Source organism: Limulus polyphemus, unplaced genomic scaffold, assembly GCF_000517525.1.
Source record: "Limulus polyphemus unplaced genomic scaffold, Limulus_polyphemus-2.1.2 Scaffold989, whole genome shotgun sequence".
Classification (NCBI taxonomy): domain Eukaryota; kingdom Metazoa; phylum Arthropoda; class Merostomata; order Xiphosura; family Limulidae; genus Limulus; species Limulus polyphemus.
This window is the reverse complement of record NW_013666599.1, coordinates 289,118-297,685: the sequence shown is the minus strand read 5'-3', so window position 1 is coordinate 297,685 and position 8,568 is coordinate 289,118. Positions and strand designations below refer to the sequence as shown.

General features: G+C 33.3%; 1 protein-coding gene across 1 annotated transcript in view; it reads right to left on the bottom strand.

Annotated features, from left to right (window-relative positions):
• Positions 1-7,815, bottom strand: part of LOC106461572 (phospholipid phosphatase-related protein type 1-like) — a 34,391-nt gene extending 26,576 nt beyond the window's left edge. The window contains exon 1 of the mRNA XM_013921409.2: positions 7,659-7,815. The gene's annotated coding sequence lies outside the window, so the exon portion shown is untranslated. The remainder of the gene's footprint in view (positions 1-7,658) is intronic.
• Between the last annotated feature and the right edge of the window lie 753 nt (positions 7,816-8,568).

The window sequence follows — 8,568 nt, the reverse complement described above, 5'->3', positions numbered from 1 at the left end:
CGCCCCCACGGCTGAAAGGGCGAGCATGTTTGTGGGATGCTGATTCGAACCCGCGACCCTCAGATTGTGAGTCGAGCGCCTTATCCACCTGGCCATGCCGGGCTATTTCGCTTTAACTAAGCAGCTTTATCTTATTGGAAGTTAATATTAAAATCGTGCTCTCAGTCCTTAAAATGATGAATTAATTGCAGCTCTAGAGAGTTTCAATTTCGCTTTAGCTAAGCAACTTTATCTTATTGGAAGTTAATATTAAAATCGTGCTCTCAATCTTTAAAAATGATGAACTACTTGCAGCTCTAGAGAGTTTCAATTTCGCTTTAACTGAGCAGCTTGCTCTTATTGGAAGTTAATATTAAAATCGTGCTCTTAATCCTTAAAAATGATAGACTACTTGCAGCTCTAGTGAGGAGTGTGTTGAGGTTTGATAACATACTACAAACCTGTTGTTTAGGAACACCGTTTTACATTATTTTCTCCTAAGTAGTTTCTTGTGACAATTTTTTATAAATATTGTATTATTTTGAAATATTTGTTTATCATTACTTTAAATGATATATTACAACTTTCATTAATAGGCATCACCCTTTGATTTCATAGTTGGGTTTGTTTTGTTTAGAATTTTGTGCTAACCATCCTTAATTTAGCAGTGTTAGTCTAGAAGGAAGGCAGCTAGTCAACACCACCCACCGCCAACTCTTGAGCTACTCTTTTACAAATGAAGAGATGGATTGACCGTCATATTATAACGCTCCTGCGGCTGAAGGAGCGAGCGTATTCAGTAACGGAGATTCGAACCTGCGACCCGCAAATTGTGAGTCATGTGTCCTAACCACCAGGCCATGACAACCCTCGATGTATTTGTTTAATCAATAAACATTAGTCAAGCTTGATTGTTATGGAATGCAAAAATAATTATAACCTACTGAAGATCATTATATCGGAGCTCTTGAAGATAATCAAGTATTAAGTTATATAAGTTACTCAGCATTAAAAATTAGAGCTCGAAAGGAAAAAAGCAGTAGTGTTTTTATAAGTTGTAAAATCAATGGTTGGATAACATAACTTTTGATACCCTGCGAGATAGTTAATAAGTTATTGTTTTATTTTAAACATTCAGGTGTTATCACTTCACAACCTCAGTACTTAATTAATATGAGCTGGAATTATCCTAGTGTAAACTTAGTTATATAACTAGTGTAAAAATGAGAGAATGTCTGTACAAAATCGTAATTACTCTGAAATAGGTAGTCTGTTTCGTGATTTTTCTGGAATAGGTAATCCGATTCGTGATTGTTCTAGAACAAGTAATCTTGTTTAATCTTGTCAAGTTGTTCTGTTAGACTTACGAACTTTTATACAAGTAAGTTTGCCACAATATATTTTTTTCATTTCTTCAAATTTTATTTTTTCAATAAAAAATTGACGTTATTCACCCAAACATTTTTGATCTATGAATCCGTGAGTCACCTTTTAGTCTTAAGGCTAGTCTCTTGAAAGTCTGCTGCTTGTAAATTAAAATATTACATATATCACATCTATTAAAACACAGCATTCTTACATAACTGTTGACCAATTGTGTTTCAAATAAACATGGCAAAACACATAAATTTATTCTTCTTAAAACAATGCAACATAAAAATTTTAGTATATTTTAAACTAGGAGTCACTTCATAGTTTATGTTCAAAATAGAATCATGATTGTTATTACAAAGTTATCTCTAAAATTTCATGAATTACAGTCGTTTCTTTAGTGTCGTCTTGGCTGAAGACATTGTATTTATAATTTTCAAATATATGTGTTCAGCTATTACAAAAAATTTACATGTGCGTATATAATTAAAGAAATAGTTGAATTACACTTTATTTTATGTATTTATGAAAGATCTCCTGCCAACTAAGAAACCCAACCAATTAGTAAATCTTAGTAAATCGAATTATATTTCGTAGTTGGATCGCTTGTGACAACAGAGATATATCACAGTAAAAAAAACGACAACAAATGGAAGTATGGAAGTATAATTTAATCTTATGAAGTTATCTTAAACTGTTTTCACCAAACTAAGTAGATTTAAATATGAACGTTTCTAAGTGTATTTCCTTCTTGACGAAAACGTTTCCATAAAAACAAAACTGTTTGTTTAGATGAGTAAGTTATGTAATGTAAATAAAATATAGCTTAGAATATCGAAAATGAATATGATCTATGATAAACAAAATATTACATTACGCCGAGTAAAAAGGATAAAAAAACACGATACCCAAATTATAAGCACCCAGTGGCATAGCGGTATGTCTGCGGATTTACAACGCTAGAAACTACAAATAAAAAAACTTAACTTTTTATAAATTCACAATATTATATCTTCCCAGCAAATGATTTATCTAACTTGTCTTTAGAATAATAAAAAAAGTCTCACTTCATACTGTAAGCAAATTAATTACTTCCCTTTTGAGCATAAATTGAACGTTGTTATCTTGTATGTAAGAGCACCCTTACAGGAGTTAATAACTTTACACAGAGTGTCATGAGAACCTTTTGTTCATGTAACTGTGTTTTCTGATAATTAACGCGACAACGCCAGCTTGCACATTTGTTGTTATAGATACATGTATACTGAAACGTCTACGATTTTATAATAACATAAATAATTAAAAGCCCCCCCCCCCAGTGGCACAGCGGTATGTCTGCGGACTTACAACGCTAGAATCCGTATTTCGATACCGGTGGTGGGCAGAGCACAGATAGCCCATTGTGTAGCTTTGTGCTTAATTACAAACAAACAAAATAATTAAACTCCAGCGACTAAATTTATTAACAGCTTTACAAGTTCAAAATATCTCAAAATTCGAAACAAATGTACAAGTATTACATTTTGTCGAAAACGTAGAGAAAATTGTAATATGCGAGCATAGGCGCCCGCACGAAGAGGTAAGAGGGGGCATTTGTCCCCCCTTAATTTCACAAAAAATTGCACGCATTATGATGTAAACTTAACATCGTAGTTAAATAAAATATTTTTAGTAATTTTTATTAAAACTATAAATTTGTAGTTTCGTTTATATTCTTTTAGCCCGTTGACTTACACTGTAAAAGCTGATCCCCTACATACACTTATGACCCCTCCCCCCCAAAAAAATTTCTGTGAGCGCCCATGTATGCGAGTTTATAAGTATCGAATAAAAATTTTAAGATATATAGTTTGGGATTTTTCTACTGAGCATGTCTAATCTTTTGCACAATTAATATATTTTAAAAACCCGATAGAATCCTATCAGTAATTCTAGGGTTAAACTATCATAATAACTATCTGAGTAAATAAAAGAACTGAGTTATAGACTATCATACCTAGTTAGTTATATAGCAAACTATGGTACAACAATATATTAAACTATCGTGCTAGTTGAACCTGCTAAAGCTGTACAGTTTTAATAAAATAATCTACTAAATATATAAGTAGGAGTAAATTACAATAAAGTATTCAGAACGCATGCGTGTTGGTTGTTGTTTTTTTAATCATTTTAATGAACTTCCTATCATATTCTTTTTAGTGGACCTTACCTCATACATGTATGCACTAAATGTTTCTTTGATCAGGTATTATATTCTTACACTATTTGGATATATGTACACCATAAGCCCTTGTTAATCTAGTTAACATCATCTTCTTGACGTTTCGTTAATCTCATTTGCACTTTGCAGTTATTGCATAATATTCTGTCTTTCTCACAGTGTATCACAAGTGTAAATGTATGAATATTTTATTTAATCAGCATCGTAATTTGATACACTTTAGGTTTCTTTTTTCTTTTGCATAAAGCATTTCGGCAACATAAATCAAACAAGTGCTGTGTATATTTTTTTTTTCAATAATGACCAACTTCCTTTACCACAACGTGTTCTCCGTTATCTGCAATCAGCAGTTGATTTTTGTGCAGTGTACCATTAGTCATTATACTCTAGACGTGTTTCTATTCTCAAACCAGCAACTTCGATGATCATAGTACAGAGGTTGAGCATGTTATATTAAAACGATTTTGGAGCTTCACCACGTCGTTATAATCCGTGTTGCCAGGTCCGGTTATGCTCTATCTGACGACCGTGCATTTTAAAAATAGTTCTGTAGAATAGTTCTATTGACAAAGGCTTCTTCTTAAGGTTGTCATGGCGAAAGCGTATCCCCCTCTTTCCTGCAGGATTTCCATAATCTATCTTGTAGGCGAAGACGAGGGTTTCCTAGCACCCTATTTAACAGTCCAATTGCACAAAAATCCATCGAAGGTGTCGTAGAGGTAACTTGACTTTTGTCACTTTTCCAGAAGAAGATCCTTCGTGACTGTATTTACTGCCGTTGACTGGGGCATGTGGACGACTTTTGCACTGACCTTTGCGTTCGGAAATTCTTACCTGTTTCAAGACGCCGCATTTTTCTTATCACGGTATGACTTGTTACACGACTCCCCCCACCCCACACACATACATACTTCAATGCCGTTAAGTAAAAGAGGTATCTCAGTCTTAGAATTTATAAAACCCCAATCTGAACACGTCTTTGTGATTCATTTGTATGAATATTTTGTGTTGGAAAAGGTTGTTACGTACCTTACCCAAAAACTATAAATTTTCGGTGTCATTACACAACCTAGAAGACGCCAAACAACATCAAAATATATTTCTGATACATGTGGTTCCACCGCAACTTTATATTGTCACGTGACTTGCTGATTTGCGTATTCAAAATCGTTTTAATATAACGTACTCAATCGTCTGTATAACCAATCCAATTTTCTCTTTTTAGTGTATTATTTTGGTGCACTGTATGAGCCCCGTGTGTTTATTTCTTTATCTCTAGTCATCACCTTTCATAGGCATACCACAGTTCACACAAATACAGGACGTATTGGTTTTTCTCAGCTTAGCAGCTTTTACCTCGTGTAGGTCCCTGTTTTTCTTTAATCACATTCTTTCCGTAGTGCACAATCATGTTCATAGTTTCTGTAACCAGCAAGTTATTTTAATGTTGCTTGTTGATCACATATGTAATGTTTGTCTCTATTTTCTGTAATCTTCTTTTGGTGTATCGTCTATCATCTTCGAAATTTATTTCTATTTCTTATTAAGCACCTTATAATCAACGGTTTCGTTTAATCCGCTGTGTGTTGCATGCGAGCTGCTTTTATCTCCATTTTTTTTCTCATAAGCATCTTTTTGGTACTATATAAGCAATTACTTTAACCCTTGAAAATCGAGTGCATATACTGACAACCATTCAAAAATGACCGAACCAAATTATTGATTTTTGCCATCAGAAGACTGAAAAGACAACGTGTTGCACGTGTGGATTAACGTAAATGCATACAAGACCAGAATGTGTTTGATAAAAAAAATTCGCCGAATATATTACGCACATCTTGATATTGAATGAATTACATAGAATAACAGATATCAGTGTGTATAATATTGTAAGAAAATTGTTACAATTTGTAAATTATAAGTCACTGAAACGTGCTTCCTTTTTTTTTTTTAACTGACTTTCACGACACTTCTACCACGTTGGTTAAAATTGTATGAACATGGATCAAGCTTTGTAGAAAGGAATGTAAAAACTAGGTGCTGTTTAGAAGGGAAAATATTATCTAGTGATTTGTATAACATGTTGTTGTTTGTAAATAGAAAAGAGTGTGTTTTTACAGGCAGAAGGATAAGACATAATGATATATACATAAAATAAAATAGCATGTAGTTACTTGTACAGAATAGATAACAACATTAAATGCTATGTATAGAAGGAGGAGTAACAAGTAATTACTTGTACAGAATAGAGAACAACATTAAATGTTATGTATAGAAGGAGGAGTAGCATGTAGTTACTTGTACAGAATAGATAACAACATTAAATGTTATGTATATGAAGAGTAGCATGTAGTTACTTGTACAGAATAGAGAACAACATTAAATGTTATGTATAGGAATAGTGGCATGTAGTTACTTGTACAGAATAGAGAACAACATTTAATGTTATGTATAGAAGGAGGAGTAGCATGTAGTTACTTGTACAGAATAGAGAACAACATTAAATGTTATGTATAGGTTCTCTATTCTGTACAAGTAACTACATGCTACTCTTCAACATTAAATGCTATGTATGGAAGGAGGAGTAGCATGTAGTTACTTGTACAGAATAGAGAACAACATTAAATGCTATGTATAGCACAACATTTAATGTTATGTATAGGAGGAGTAGCATGTAGTTACTTGTACGGAATAGAGAACAACATTAAATGCTATGTATAGAAGGAGGAGTAGCATGTAGTTACTTGTACAGAATAGAGAACAACATTTAATGTTATGTATAGGAGGAGTAGCATGTAGTTACTTGTACAGAAAAGAGAACAACATTAAATGCTATGTATAGAAGGGGGAGTAGCATGTAGTTACTTGTACAGAATAGAGAACAACATTAAATGTTATGAATAGAAAGAGGAGTAGCATGTAGTTACTTGTACAGAATAGAGAACAACATTTAATGTTATGTATAGGAGGAGTAGCATGTAGTTATTTGTACAGAATAGAGAACAACATTAAATATTGTGTATAGGAAGAGTAGCATGTAGTTACTTGTACAGAATAGAGAACAACATTAAATGTTATGTATAGGAAGAGGAGTAGCATGTAGTTACTTGTACAGAATAGAGAACAACATTAAATGCTATGTATGGAAGGAGGAGTAGCATGTAGTTACTTGTACAGAATAGAGAACAACATTAAATGCTATGTATAAAATGTTGTTATCTATTCTGTACAAGTAACTACATGCTACTCCTCCGATGTTATTTTTAGGAAGAGTAGCATGTAGTTACTTGTACAGAATAGATAACAACATTAAATGTTATGTACAGAAGGAGGAGTAGCATGTGGTTACTTGTACAGAATAGAGAACAACATTTAATGTTATGTATAGAAGGAGGAGTAGCATGTAGTTACTTGTACATAATAGAGAACAACATTAAATGTTATGTATAGGAAGAGTAGCATGTAGTTACTTGTTCAGAATGTACAAACGTTTAATATTATGTGTAGGAGAATGAGTAGCAAGTAGTGAAGTGTACAGAATACAGAGTAGCATATAATGTTATGTATTGAAGAAAGAGTAGCATGTAGAGAATTAATGGTATGTGTCGAAGGAAAAGTAGCATGGATTTGGATAGAATAAACATGAAATGATCAGTATAATGTGTGAATGACATGTAATGAACCATATAGATGGAAACCTAACAAAGTAGTGAAGTGTAGAGGAGAAATTAGTGAAATACAATGATCATTATAGAGGGGTGGGTGACATATAATGATCTGCAGAGAGAGATGAGTAATATACATAGTGAGTTATACACTCGTTATCATTAGTTTAGAACAGAAATAGAAACTCCCCATGCAAATTAATGAATCCACACAAAAACAAATCTTTAATCAATACTTAGTTGACGTGGCAAGCATTTTGATAGAGTGAACTATTCTCCATATACCAATAAGAAAATATTATGCTAAACAATATTAAAATCATAAGTTAGAAGTGTACGTCATCATGCTGGTTTAGGCACTATATTAAAAATGCAGCCAAAAGATCAGTGCATACATACTTATTACGCAATATTTATCTCACCTTGTAAAGATCTTTTTAACTATTGAGACATCGCTGTTTCGGGTACAGTTTCAAAGATTTCACAGATTCATCCAGCTCACGTAAATGAAACCCTGCACAAGGAACCCAGTTCACTCTATTTCTAGCTCCCAAGCCCTGAACCACCAATCTTTTCACGTACCGTCAATTGCCAAGTACTACCCTGTTATTTGGTTCACAGTGCGCATGCGTCAGTAAATCGACGCTTTTCGTGGTAAACAAAAGAATAGTCAGGAAAAGAACCCTGCACTGTCGTTAGTGTGTGTGTGGAACTAGTAACAGTATGTGTGGAACTGGTAACAGTGCTACTCCTTTGTGATAAACAGCTAAGTTTTCAGTTAAAGAAAGGTTTGAATTATATGAATATACATACAACCACATCCTATACGTTATTACAAACTAATTAGTACAAATACAAATTATATGTATAGAAGTTAGCATCATAAAATTTGAACGCACGGATAAAATACAATTATAAAGTAGGTAACCAGATGTTTTACCATTGGGTGTTATGTATAAGCAGCTTGGTTGCTAACCTTTAAGTTTCTTGTCACTAAAAATTTTAATTATCTCTACCACGATCAGAAATATTTTAATGGAACAGAAAGTGTTTAAACTAAGGTTTTATTAGATCGTAAAGAAATTAATGTGGCGTTTTGGAACATTTTATTAACCACCCCCCCCCCAAAAAAAAACGTATATCTCGTATAATAGTTAAACGAACCGCCTAAACGTGTAAATTTAGTATACTCTAATCCCCTTATAGTAATGGCACACGACAAGACACGCATTCGGCATGTAATGCTGTTTGAATACAAGAAGGGAAACAACGCCTCTGTAGCCGAAAAGAATATCAAAGGAGTTTATGGAAATGTTTTGAACGTTCGCAAGT